The sequence below is a fragment of the Dipodomys spectabilis genome, unplaced genomic scaffold, assembly GCF_019054845.1.
Source record: "Dipodomys spectabilis isolate Male_0828 unplaced genomic scaffold, ASM1905484v1 ptg000474l, whole genome shotgun sequence".
NCBI lineage: Eukaryota > Metazoa > Chordata > Mammalia > Rodentia > Heteromyidae > Dipodomys > Dipodomys spectabilis.
The window spans coordinates 126,891-141,642 of NW_024871151.1; the positions used below are offsets into that span (position 1 = coordinate 126,891).

The 14,752-nt window shown below is 36.4% G+C and overlaps 1 non-coding gene across 1 annotated transcript; it reads left to right on the forward strand.

Annotated features, from left to right (window-relative positions):
- Positions 1-13,128: 13,128 nt before the first annotated feature.
- Positions 13,129-13,230, forward strand: LOC122098323. Its single transcript, XR_006145726.1, has one exon. It is a non-coding gene; the product is annotated as a U6 spliceosomal RNA (small nuclear RNA).
- The last annotated feature ends 1,522 nt before the right edge of the window (positions 13,231-14,752 follow it).

Here is a 14,752-nt window from a genome sequence, read left to right on the forward strand (position 1 = left end):
TAAATATAATGAAAATACTTTAGTTGCATCTCAATCTACTTAAAATAGATTTGTTACTATTATCATCAAGGTTACTACAGTCTCAATTTGGTACCAAAATATTAGTGTTCAGGAATATCACTCATTTTTAGAAAATGACTAGTCAAACAAAGCTTATATTATATTTGAAATTTAAAAAATGAAAAGGATACCCAGATTAATGACCTTACTCAGACATTCAGAGATTAGAAAAATGTAGAAATATCCTCATTTATGTAGGTCAAACATGGAAGAGAGGATATGGCAAGCCCAAAGCCACATACCAATGGCAGAGATATTTAACAAAATCCCATGAAGTTGAAATCAGTCTTCAAAGGGAGATTTGGGCATAAAGGGAGTAGAGCAGAAGAATGGAGATGGAAATGGTGGACTAATACAGTCATATAACTCAATATACATAAGTGAGAATATAAGTAGGAAACTTGAAGGGATATGTGGGGTTGGGGTAAAGGAAGAAAGAAAAATGGAAAGGTTGACAATTATCCAGATGCATTGTACATTGAAATGCACATATTCTCTATTCAACACTGACATGATGAAGCAAAACCCCTTTGGACAATTAGCTAAAAATTAATTTTTTTTGAAATTTTAATGTTAATGGACCAGATGCATAAAACTTTAGAGATAAATAAGAGGATAGCATTTACATATTGTTGAGGCTTGTGCGCCTTTCAATATACAAAAATTAGTGTGACAGGTCTACTCTGAATGTAAATTGTGTTTTTCCAATTCTTCTTGCAAGTTGCTTAAAATATAGAGAACCAATTTCCAATATCCCTACAATTCCAATAAAAAAAAATCGTATAGACCTTTTAGGTTTTTCACTTGTTTCTAAATATCTTAATATGATGTATTGGAACTAATTTCATTCCACATTTAAATTTAAATTTTAGATCACTAAATTCTTTTAAAATCCTCTCACTCCATCACAGGTATGGATAGATAACTGATGTGGGCAGAATCAGAACTATTCAGAAGGTTGTAAATAGATGCTTACCTAGTTTTCTCTCTGCTGGAGCATAGAATATAGATTGTCTTAACTGGAAAAAGGTTGCCTTCCCAGGTTTTCTGCATATGAATATTCCATCAACATTTGGTTATTAGAGGATTATTCAAGATTAGCTAAATGTTGATTGATAATGACTGAGCTTGAGAGAAAGGTGAGGGAAAACAATCTACACTTCAATGAGGTTCTGACTTGTGTTTCACAAAGGGTTATGAGAGCTCTCCATTAGAAATCTAGCAGCTGTGCTTCTAAAAAGTCCTTGCGTGGTTAGACTTTCTGATAATGTCTCAATTCAAGTACTTCTCCTTGGAGTTCCATACTATTCAAGATGCTGTATTAGATCCTTTTACATTTTGCAGACAGCTCTTGGTGATGAAATTTGAGCTTTTCAAAATTGCTCTCCCAATTCCATCCACAAAATGCAGACAAAAAGACAAAAAAAATTGAAAAAATTTGTATCTGTTGATAGTGCATATACTTTTATTTTCCATTACAAACATAAAATGTAGTAAAATGTTTCATAGCAATTACTCTGAACTAGGTTGTGGACACATTCTAATGTAAATAATATACTGTGTTCAAGTAAAAAGTTTGAGGATCCAACATTTTAATATGCCTGTGGTCCTAAAACCAACACCTTACTGATATTGACTGATAAATACAACTTCCCATAAGTACAGAAGTTTTCCTTGTATCTTTTTAATATATATTTTTATTGTAAAGACACTGTACACAGGGGTTGCAGTTACATAAGGAAGGAAGTGAGTACATTTCTTATTGAGCATTGTTACCCAATCCTTTGTTTTTCCCCTACCATCCCTTCCCTTCACATCACCCAAATCCTCCCTCCAACCCCCCTCTGATAGTATATACTCTGATAGGATATTCTCCTGCTACTTTGGTTGTTGAGAGTCTACAAGAGCAAGCATTCCATGGGGAGCAGGGTGACACCATACGACCTTTACTTACTGAGATTTCCGAATGAATTCCTATCACTTGTACTGCATTTTGCAAGTCGAATCTCATGTCTTAAAATGTACCAGTTTTAAGAGATAAGAGGAGTGGTAAAAGAACTCTTAGAGACAAATACATCTTCAACATATTTGGTTCCAAGAATTCCGTCTAAGGCATATTCAACAACTAGTGAAACTTATGTTGACTGTAACTATGTGTCTTTCTCCATGTGTGCATGTATACATGGGTATATGTATGTGTGTATTTGTGAGTATAGTAACATACATGTGTACATATATAAGGGCACATACATATATGCATATATAAACAAATGTAAATATATAAATATATTTGCATATATATATCAAGTGTTCAGTGATTTAATGTATAGTTCCTAACACATTGTCATTCTCACAAAGTGTACATGATAAACTGCCCTGAGGATCTGTGCTCTATGATGGGTATCCTTTGTACTCACTTCCCCATTATCTTGTTTTTCAGTCTACTTTCCATAGGATAGCTTTGTTTTCATTACATGTAGTTACTCACTGATACTCAAAGGAAAAGTTTGTTTGTAAAAGGAAACGTACTTTTAGGTCACAGGTTGAAAGTATCTTATCCATCCCAATTATTCCTATGAGATAAAATTTATAATAGTAATAAAATTGAAAAGGAATTCCTAGATCTGTTGTTTTACCATTTAGAATGGCAAATAATAATATCACATCACAGTTGTAACTCTTCAATAAGGCAAAGGTAACTGATTGTCCATATCATGTTCCCACAAACCAGTGGATCCTGACGGATAATAGTAGACCACCAGAAATTCTAAGCAGCAGACGTGAAGCATGAAAGAGAAAGTGAGGAAATGATAGAGAGTATAAGAGAGAGAGAAATATCATAATAGTGAAAGTGCATAACAGATAAATAAGAGCTGTATGAGAATATTCATATGCTTATCTTTTGACACTACATGTACATTTGAAGGTATTTGTTGCATAATAACCAATCAACATAAAATATAAAGCGTTTCATGGAGGTCGGAGGAAGATGGTAGAAGAGAACCTGGAGGCTAAACAAGCTCTCACATACAAAGCAGTTTTAGTGTTCCAGTGAACAGTACTAGCCTAGATAATCACACCAAGTGTGCCAACACTGTACACAGAGTTTGACTAGAGAGGGAAGATCCAGGCAAGAAGATAGATCTAAGCACTTGCCAGTAGCCAAGGTTGTGGCAGCATCTGTGGCACCCATAGCCACCATATCTACAACAGAGTGTCCAGGACAAAGGCGCCATATGCAGTGGGTGAGCGGATTCTACTCAACACCAACAAGAACTGAAAAGGAGCAGATCACAGACCAGAGATAACCAGGAACAAAGACTCCTGCCTGAGTAGAATCCTGACATCCTCACTCCTTCTCATGGAGCAGAGGAGGGAAGGCTGCCCCTCCCCCTCCCACCAGACATCATCTTTGATACTGAGAAAGGCCAGGCTGAGCAACTAGCTCCAACTCAGGCCTTGGAAGAAAACAAAAGGGTCATTTAGAAGGTCACAGGTATCTGACCTGAGCTTCCAGGCTCAGATCCACCCAGGAGAAAGTCACCTAGCCAGAGAAGAGAGAGTTCTGCCCCACAGAGGAGTGACTATCTTCACTGGGTTAACAGAACCAGAGGCTGCCCCTATGTGGTATATATACACAATGGAATTCTATGCCTCCATCAGAAAGAATGACATTGCCCCATTTGTTAGGAAATGGAAAAACTTGGAAAAAATTATATTAAGTGAAGTAAGCCAGGCCCAAAGAAACGTAGGTCCCATGGTTTCCCTTATTTGTAATATCTAGTATATGTATGAGTCAAGCGGAAAAGGTCAGATAATGTGATGTCAGGAAAATGAACCCTTAGATGTGTATTTTAATGTTTTTTTTCTTTCATGCATGTGTTTCTAACACATTTATAAGATTATCTCTTTGTTGCTTTGTATGTCCCTCCTCCACAGTATAACCCCTGCTTTCACTATATTTGATGTCAGTATAACTTGTGGAGGAGATGGGGAAAAACCAGTTGTTTAAGGATTCAGGTGGACCTGTTGCAACAATGAGAAGTACAAGTTGTCATGTCCAAAACGAGCTTTACAACGTTGGTGGGGGGGGGGGAAGGAGAAGTATTGGGATTAGGGGGGGAGGGGGGAGGCTGGGAAGGGATGTGAAGGATAAACAAAGGAGGAGGCTGCAATGCTTGGTAAGAAATGTATGCATTATCCTGCCCATGTAACTGTAACTCCTCTGTACAGTATGTTCACAAATAAAATTAAATTAAATTAAAAAAAAATCAATTGAAATTCAATAAACATAAATCTTGAGAATGGCTCCAGGCTGGGGTCTGGGAGTGTCTCAGGAGCTAGCCCCTCAGGGAAAAGCTACTGTTTGCTGAAACGCCTCAACCCTATCCAGAACGTAGCCTCATCACAGCGTCTCCAAATTAGAGGAAACAGCCATCTTTCTCTTTCGTGATACTCAAAGCAGATCTCCCTCCCACTGAGCCAGCCTGAAGGAGGATCACAAAATCCTGGATAAAGCGGAGCATTTTATTGACTGCTCAAACAAACTGATGTAAGAAATCAATCAGGCCACAGGAAAACCAAGCACCACAGGCAGACCAGAGACTCCACGAAGAGACTGATTACAGACACAGGGCAGATACAGGATCTACCCATTCCTCACACACACAGACACCTGAAAATTAAACAACTTTTTTTGGTACCATTTTTTTAAATTTTTTAATTGTTTTCTATTAATCATTTTTTTCTTCTTCTCCTAATTTTTATTTTAGGTGTGTGTGTGTGTGTGTGTGTGTGTGTGTGTGTGTGTGTGTGCTTTTTTAAAAAATCGCTATTGACATTTTGGTCCTTTTTAAATTGTTTTTATTTTTTTTGATTCTTTTCATTTTTTTGTCTTTCTTTTTTTTTTTTTTGCATGACTTAATTGCTGTTTTGCCTCATCCCCAGATAAATACCCTTCATCGATTATTAGAACTTATCCCCCATTGTGTACATAATTAATCCAGAAATGTATTACTTAATTCACAAACTTTTAGGCTTAACTGTTTAATAGCAGTATTATATCTTTATACCATATAATTTTCAAGTAAATATTTTAAGAATTTTTATTTTTTAGTTTTTCATGTCTCCTTTCTATCATCCCTTCCTGTCATCCTATCCTTTTCTTCTCTCAATATCACTTCTTTAAAGTTACATAATTTTTAAATGTTTCACTTTTTAAATTTAAATTTTTGTTTTTCCATTTTTGATTATCTTCTTTTTAATTTCTCTCCTATCATTCTGTCCAATCCCTCTCCCTCTCGGAGATTAGGACTTGGTTAAATTTACTTTAACTTCTCCACATATTTCTAATCCTATTTTCCCCCACATTTCTCCCTAAACATAATAATTTCTGATTTGAAAAATTCATCTTTGCTGTTCTTAGCCCATTAATGCATAGTTTTTTGGTGTTGAATAGATTGTATCTGTTACACTAGCTTCTATCTGCAGCCATTTTGACTATGCAACTACAGGACTTTGGTTGATGCTTGCCTTAAAATAGTGTTTTAGCAAAAAAATTGGTGTCACTTTCATATCAAGTGTGCAGAACAAGCCGGAAAACATGAGAAAAATGGCAAGTCTGGGTATCTCAACTCCCATTCATGATAATCCAGTGACAGAACAGTTAATGAATAATCCGGAGGAGAGTTCCTGCAAAGCACTACAAACATTATTGGAAAACTTGGTGAATGAAAAGAATGAAAGCTTGCAAAGGACTCAGTTTGAACGTGATAGGGAGAGAGAGAGGAGACAAACCAAACATTAGTACAGGAATTTCGTGACTGTCAGGAAACTACTCAAAGACTGATACAGTAATTGCGTGAACAGGTTGAGAACAGTCAAAGAGAAATAAAGGAATTGCGTGAGCAGGTTGAGAACAGTCAAAGGGAACTACAGGAATTGCATGAACGTGAGGAAGCTAATCAAAGCATAACACAGGAATTGTGACATCAGGATGAGAATAGACAAAGATCAATAGAGGCATTCATGGAATCCATAAACAGACAGCTGAAAGAATTCAGGGCGACCACACAGGGAATGCTGAATGGAGCCCGACATCAGGAATGGGAGTCCAAGTAATCCATAACCAGTCAACTAAGTGATTTGAGAACACCAAATTAAGGAAGTAAAGAAGTTCATAGAAGATCTAAAACAAGGCTCCAACAAAGAATTTGAAGCCATCAAGGCCGACCAAATAGAAGGAAAAGAAATAAACCAAGTAGAAAGACAACAGTAGGTTAGAGCATGCAGAAGATCGAAACTTGGGGATTGAAGACAGCCTAGGTATTATAGAGAAAGAACATACAATTATCCAAGACAAATCCAAGAAATATGATAGATCTATTCAACATTTGGAATACACAATCAGAAGGCCTACTCTGAGGACAAATGGTGTAGAGGAGCACGTAGAGACAGAAGTTAATTGTCGAGGAAATTTGTTTAACAGGATCCTAGCAGAGAACTTCCCAAACATACAAAAAGATAGGCCTATTCAGATACAAGATGCTTGTAGAACCCCAAATAGACCAGAACAGAACAGCACTTCCCATTGTCACATTATAATCTACACAGGACCAATTCAGATCAAGAATAAGTTCTTAAAAATGTCAAGGAGAAAAGATCAATCATCTATAAAGGAAAACCAATTAGAATCACCTGATATTTTTCAGCATAGATAAGTAAAGCAAGAAGAGCCTGGCAGGCTGTATGCCATGCCCTGAAGACAATTTTCAACCAAGAATACTGTACCCAACTTAACTCTCCTTCATAACCGAAGGTCAAATAAAAACCTTCCATAGCAAAGAAAAACTGAAAAATATATCTCCACCAAACCAGCCCTATAAAAAATACTTAAAGATGACCCACACACAGAAACCCAACAAGACCACAATAATGGCTAAGAAACCACACCCAAACTGAGAATCCAAGAACCATAGGAAAAACCAAGTTTCCACAGCCCCCAAGGAGGTGGATAGCATGGCAGGAGCTACCAAACACCTCTCAGTCCTACCTCTCAACATTAACAGTCTTAAAGCTCCAATTTAGCGAAATAGACTGTCTAGTTGGATTAAAAAGCAAGATAATTCTATCTTCTGCCTTCAGGAGGCACACTTTACCTATAAAAGCAAACACATTTTGTTAATGAAAGATGGAATAAAATCTACGAAGCAAACGGCTGCCATAAACAGGAAGGAGTTGCAATAATAATATCAGATAAAATATGCCTCGAATTAAAATTAGTGTAAAGAGATAAAGAAGGTCACTACATATGACTTATGGGTTCTCTATTTCAGGAGGATATTACAATTATAATTATGGAATTGCCAAACAATAGAGCACCAAAATTTATCCAAGAGACACTATTTTCCCTCAGATCTCACATAGATCCAACGACATTAATTGTTGAGGATTTTAACACACCACTATCCCCACTATATAGATCAAATCAGCAAAAAAAAAATCAACAGGGAAACCGCAGATTTAAACAACTGCATAGAGCAAATAGATTTAACAGACATCTACTGAATATTTCACCCAGTAGCATCAGAATACTCGTTTTACTCTGCAGTTCATGGAACATTTTCCAAAAGAGATCACATTTTAGGTCACAAAACAAACTTGTCCAAACTCAGAAACATTGAAGTTACACCTTGCATCCTCTCAGACCACAAGGGAATACAATTAGAACTCAACACCAAAAAGTCTTGTAACGCATGGAGGCTGGACGACACACTGTTGAATAACGACGGGGTCATGGAAGAGATTAGAAAGGAAATTCAAATGTCCATGATATTCCACAAAAATGAACACACAAATTACCAGCTCCTCTGGGACACTGCAAAGACAGTACTCAGAGGCAAGTTTATAGCTCTGAATTCCTACACCAACAAATTAGAGAGATCTGAAACCAACCACTTAATGAGACATCTGAACCACCTTGACAAAGAACACCAAGATAAACCCCAATTCAATAGATGGAAAGAAATAATTAACATTAAATCCGAGTTAAACGAATTAGAAATAAAAAAAACAGAATGAATCAACAAAACAAAGAGTTGGTTCTATGAAAAAATTAACAAAATTGACAAAGCCTTAGCAAATCTTATCAGAAAAAGAAGGAACACACCCAAATAAATAAACTCAGATGTGAGAATGGAAACATCACCACAGAAACAACCAAGATTCTGAACATTAAAAGTGAATATTTTCAAATCTTTATGCTAATAAGTTTGAAAACTTGGCAGAAATGGACCTTTTGCTAGCAGTTATCAACATGCAAATACTAAACCAAGATGAATTAAAGCATATTAAGGGGCCCACATCTAGCATTGAAATAGTCACAGCAAAAAGAGACCTCCCATGTAAGAAAATCCCAAGACCTGATGGATTTATAGCGGAATTGTACAAGAGCTTCAAAATAGAGCTCACACAAATACTACTCCAACTCTTCAATGAAATTGAAAGAGAAAGTTCACTACCGAACACATTCTATGAAGCCATCATAACCCTCATCTCCAAACCAGGCAGGGACTCATCAAAGAAAGAGAAGTATAGACCCATTTCTTTGATGAACATTGATGCAAAACTTCTCAACAAAATTTTGGCCAATCGACTTCAACAATTCATCCAAAAAATCATACACCAATATACTGGATTTATTTCAGGGATGCAAACCTGTTTCAATATACACAAATCAATTAATATAATTTATCACATCAACAAGAGCAAGGATTAAAACCACATGGTTATCTCAACAGATGCAGAAAAAGCATTGGACCAGATCCAACACCCCTTTATGATGAAGGTTCTGGAAAAATTAGGAATCCATGGAACATTCCTCAATACAATAAAAACTGTATATGGAAAACCTACAACCATCATTATAATTAATGGTGAAAAACTAAAGCCATTTCCTCTTAACTCGGGAATGAGACAAGGATGTCCACTCTCTCACCTTCTCTTCAATTTAGTATTAGAATGCCTAGCTACAGAAATAAGACAATACGCCAACATAAAAGGGATCCAAATAGGGAAAGAAGAAGTAAAATTCTCCCTCTTTGCAGATGACATGATCTTGTACTTAAAGAATCCCACGGACACCACTCCCAAATTACTCAAGCTGATTCAAACCTGGAAAAATAGCAGGGTATAAAATTAACCCTCAAAAATTAATGGCATTTCTGTACGTCAACAATGAGAAAAGTGTGGCTCAAATCAAGAAAGCTTTTCCATTTTTAATAGCCCCACAAAAAATAAAATACCTAGGAATTAACTTAACCAAAGAAGTGAAGGACTTCTATGAAGAAAACTTTAAAAATCTGAAAAAGGAAATCAAAACAGAACTTAGAAAGTGGCAAAAACCTCCCATGTTCCTCGATAGAAAGGATGAACCTTGTGAAAATGGCAATATTTCCCAAGGTTATCTACAAGTTCAATGTCATACCTATCAATATTCCAACCGCATTCTTCAAGGAAATAGAAGAGGCAATCCAAAAATTCATATGGAACAACAAAAGACCCCCAATTGCAAAAAGCGATCCTTAACAGAAAGAACAGTGTTGGAGGAATATCAATACCAAATTTCAAACTCTTCTACAAAGCCATAGTAATTGGAACAGTTTTGTACTGGCACAAGAAAAGATCTCAGGAACAATGGAATAGAATTGAAAACCCAGAAATGAACCTACAGACTCATAATCATCTAATATTCGATAAAGGATCTAAAAAGATAAAATCGAAGAAAGGCTGTTCAGTAAATGGTACTGGCAAAATTGGTTAATCACTTGTAGAACATTAAGGCTAGATCCTTATATATCACCCTGTACCAGAATCAAGTCCAAATGGATCAAAGACCTCGGAGTCAAAGCAGATATTTTGAAAACATTACAGGATGGAATAGGAGAAACCCTAGGTCTCCTTGACAAAGGCTGAAATTTTCTGAAAAGAAATGCAAAAGCACAACAAATGAAAGAAAGGTTGGACAAATGGGATTGCTTGTAATTGCAGAGCTTCTGCATGGCAAAGGACATAGCTAGCAGGATCAATAGAAAGCCCACAGAATCGGAGAGGATCTTCACTAGCCATACAACTGAAAACGGTTTCATATCTAAAACAGACCTGGAAATCAAAAAATTAAATCCCCCAACAACAAATACTCAAAGAAAATACTGCCCAATAAATAAGTGGGCTAAAGACATAAAGAGAAACTTCTCTGAAGAGGGAAGGAGAGTGACCAATAAAGACATGCAGAAATGCTCAACCTCCCTAGCCATAAAAGAAATGCAAATCAATCAACACTGAGATATCACCTCACCCAAGTTAGAATGGCTATAATCAAGAACTCTAATAACAACAGATGCTGGAGGGAATGTGGACAGAAGGGAACCTTACTTCATTGTTAGTGAGAGTGTAATCTTTTTCAACCACTTTGGAAAGTAGTATGGAGGTTCCTCCAAAGACTCCACATAGACCCAACAATCCCACTTTTGGTCATTTACCGAAATGATCACAAACAAGACCATACTAAAGCTACCACACAGATATATTTATTGCAGCATTACCATAGCTAAGATATGGAACCAACCCAGATGTTGCTCATTAGATGAATGGATCAAGAAAATGTTGTATATACACACAATGGAATTCTATGTCTCTATCTGAAAGAATGATATTGCCCCATTTGTTAGGAAATGGAAAACTTGGAAAAAATTATATTAAGTGAACTAAGCCAGGCCCAAAGAAACATAGGTCCCATGGTTTCCCTTATTAGCAATTACTAGTGTATGTCTGAGACATGCAGAAATTGTTAGATAAGTTGATGTTAGGTGAAGTGAACCCCATGATAAGAATTCAAATTTTTTTTCTTTTCTGTAATTATTTCTAACATATTTATAAGATGACTTCTTTGTTACTTTTTATGTCCCTCCCGCATGGTATAACCCCTGTTTTCGCTGTATTTGATGTTGGTATAATTTGTGGAGGGGAAGGGGAAAAATTTTTTAAATAGGGATACAGGTGGATCCATTGCAACAATGAGATATACAAGACATTATGTCGAAAATCAAATTTTACAACTTTAGTTGGGGGAAAGAAGAGGGGGAAATGGGACGTAAGGGGGTTGAGATGGGAAGGGATAGTAAGGAGAAACAAAGGAGTATGCAACAATGCTTGATAAGAAATGTACTCATTACCTTGCCCATTTAATTGTAACCTCTCTGTCTGTTATTTTCACACTTAAAAAAAACACAAAAAACCATAAAATATAAAGTGATTTTGATAAAAAATAAAAATGACTCAGAATAAATTATCAATGCAAAAACAATCTTTACAGAAGCAAACTCTCAGAGATATTACATGACTTTGAAAAGGATAAAGTGGCTGAATTTAATATAAATTTAGAAGTATGACCATTCAAAAATATAAAAAGATATTCTTTATTTCATTATATAACACAAAACAGAAAGTAAATGTTGTTTAGATGATTTTTTAAAACAGAGTCTCTCAGGTGCTGGGAGGGTGGTTCAGTGTAGAGTGCTTGCCTTGCATGCATGAGGTCCTGGGTTTGATTCCTCAGCACCACATAAGCAGAAAAAGATGGAAGAGATGCTGTGACTCAAGTAGTACCACTAGCCTTGAGCTGAAGAGCTGAGAGACAGCACCCAGGACCCAGAGTTCAAGCCCCAAAACCAACAAAAACAAAACAAAACACAGTCTCTCACTTTTGTGTGCTCAACATTGTAACACTAGTGCTTCAGTCTAGGGCTAAGATTTTAGGTGTGGACATTTATCAACACTCCTGATTCAGATTCTAATTGATAAAATTTTAATCAATATTTTGTTCTTATTAATTTTGCTCTTTGTAAATTCACATATACCTATAAAAAACAGTGTGGCCATCCCAATAACATTCTCAAAGTACTTCCTAATGATGACTTACAAAAAGTTGTTTTATATTACAACAAGGAAAACAATACTACAAATAAGGAAAACCAATACATAAATATTAATGATTAATAAAATAAAAAAAACAATTACCGCTGTTTCCAGTATTTGAAATGTACTACATATTCGATTTATTATTTTCTCATATTGCTGTACATTTAAAACTGCCTAAGTCTATGATGTTCAACAAGAATTTTATAGGCTATGAGTAGCCTTTAAAGATTATTATTATTATTATTATTAAGATTATTATTTATGGTTCATCTCATCATTTGTATATGGCTTATACCATCATTTGTTCCTCACTAACATATAAAGTAAAGAAGCCTTTAAATTTAACAGAAACTGTGCAGTTAATGTCTCAAATCTGCTTCTTTACACAAACACTTTGCAACTTCTCATTAGTAAAGTTTCTATAAACTCTGAAATGTACATATTTAGTAGTATGTACCATGAATCTTAAATGCTTTATGAAAAAGTTTTACAACCTGCTAAATAGTCTTAATTTTGGCATATATGAGCAAATTCCCAAAATTAAACATATTTAAAACATTAAAACTTTTAACAAACCTTAACACTTTCTATAGTGTTCATAATGGCAGGTTCCTTGTACAGAATAATTGAATTCCTCCTCCTACACATCTGTTGAACAACAAATATCTGGTATTATTTTGTTTTTGACATGTCAAACTTGACTTTATTCTTAAATGTGTTCTTTTGTAAGAAATACATGGTTCTAAAATTTCACGACAATTCTTTTTTTGTGTGTGTGTGTGTCGGTTGTGGGGCTTGAACTCTGGGCCTGGGCGCTGTCCCTCAGCTCTTCAGCTCAAGGCGAGCGCTCTACCACTTGAGCTACAGCGCCACTTCTGGTTTTCTGGTGGTTTATTGGAGATAGGAGTCTCACGGTCTCTCCTGCCCGGGCTGGCTTTGAACCACGATCCTCAGATCTCAGCCTCCTGAGTAGCTAGGGTTACAGACGTGAGCCACCAGCGCCCGGCTTCACGATAATTCTTTTGAATTTAATTTTTGTGTAATTGTCTAGTTTAAGAAAATCAATTACACTTTATGTATAAAAAATGTTCTGTGCTCAATTCAGTAGCACATACACTAACATTGGAACAATAAAGAGAAGAATAGCCCCTGACTGAGGATGACACTCAACTTCGTGAAGCATTCTAGATTTTTAAAAGAACAGATGCTGGAGGGGATGTGGACAGAAGGGAACCTTAATGCATTGTTGTTGGGAGTTTAAACTTGTTCGAATACTTTGGAAAGTAGTATGGCGGTTCCTCAAAAGACTACAATAGAGCGCCCCTAAGTCCCAGCAATCCCATTTTGATCACAAACAAGACCATACTAAAACTACCAGCAAAATTATGTTCATTGCAGCATTATTTACCAAAGCTAAGATACAGAACAGAACCCGAGGCCCCACAGTAAACGAATGGATCAAGAAAATGTGTGTGTGTGTGTGTGTGTGTGTGTGTGTGTGTGTGTGTGTGTGTGTGTGTGTGTGTGTGTGTGTGTGTACTGGAATTCTATGCCTCCATCAGAAAGAATGACATCACCCAGCTTGTTAGGAAATGGAAAGACATGGAAAAAATTATATTAAGTGAATTAAGCCAGGCCCAAAGAAGTGAAGTAAGCCAGGCCCAAAGAAAGATAGGTCCCATGGTTGCCTTAATTGCAATAACTAGTATGTGTCTGCTACAAGCAGAAAACATCATATAAGTTGATGTTAGGCAAAATGAACCCCAAGATAAGGATTCAAATGGTTTTTATTTCTTGCGATTGTTTCTAAGATATTTATAAGATGAATTCTTTGTTGCTCTGTATGTTCCTCCTGCAAGCTAAAGCCCCTGTTTTCACTGTATTTGATGTTGGTATACTTTGTGCAGTGGAAGGGAAACACAAATCGTTTAAAAAGGGATGCAGGTGGACCCATTGCAACAATGAGATGAACAAGTCGTTATTTCAAAAAATGATTTTGCCAGGTGTTGAGGGATGTGGACAGTGGGGGGTGGTTGGGGGGGAGGGGTTGGTAGGTGTGGGGGGTGGGAGATGGGCAGGGATGGGAAGGGGAAACAAAGGAGGAGCAAGTGGACCCATTGCAACAATGAGATGTACAAGTTATTATGTCAAAAAATGAACTTTACTACTTTGGGGGGAGGAGGACAGGGTGGGGAAAGTGGGGGAGTGTGGGAAGGGATGGGAAGGGGAAACAAAGGGGAGGCAACAATGCTTGATAAGAAATCTTGCCCATTTAATTGTAACTCCTCTGTCAGTATTCTCACAATAAAAAAAAATGTACTCAATAACTCACGCATGTAATTGTAACCCCTCTGTATGGCATTTTCACAATATAAAAAAAAAGAAACATAGGTCCTGTGGTATCCCTTATTTGCAAAAACTAATGCATATCCGGGATAAGCAAAGAAGTTATGGTAAGGCAGAAAAAAGGAGTAGGCAACAATGCTTGATAAGAAATGTACTCATTACATTTTCCATGTAATTGTAACTCCTCTGTATGATATTTTCACAATTAAAAAAAAAAAGGTCAAAAGCCTGTGCATATGACTAGATAAGATGATGTTAAGGTAAATGAACCCCATGATAAGGACAAAAGTGGTGTTTTATTTCTTCCTGTGGTTTCTAATATATTTATAATGTACGATGTGATTTTTTATATATGCATCCCCCACAGTTA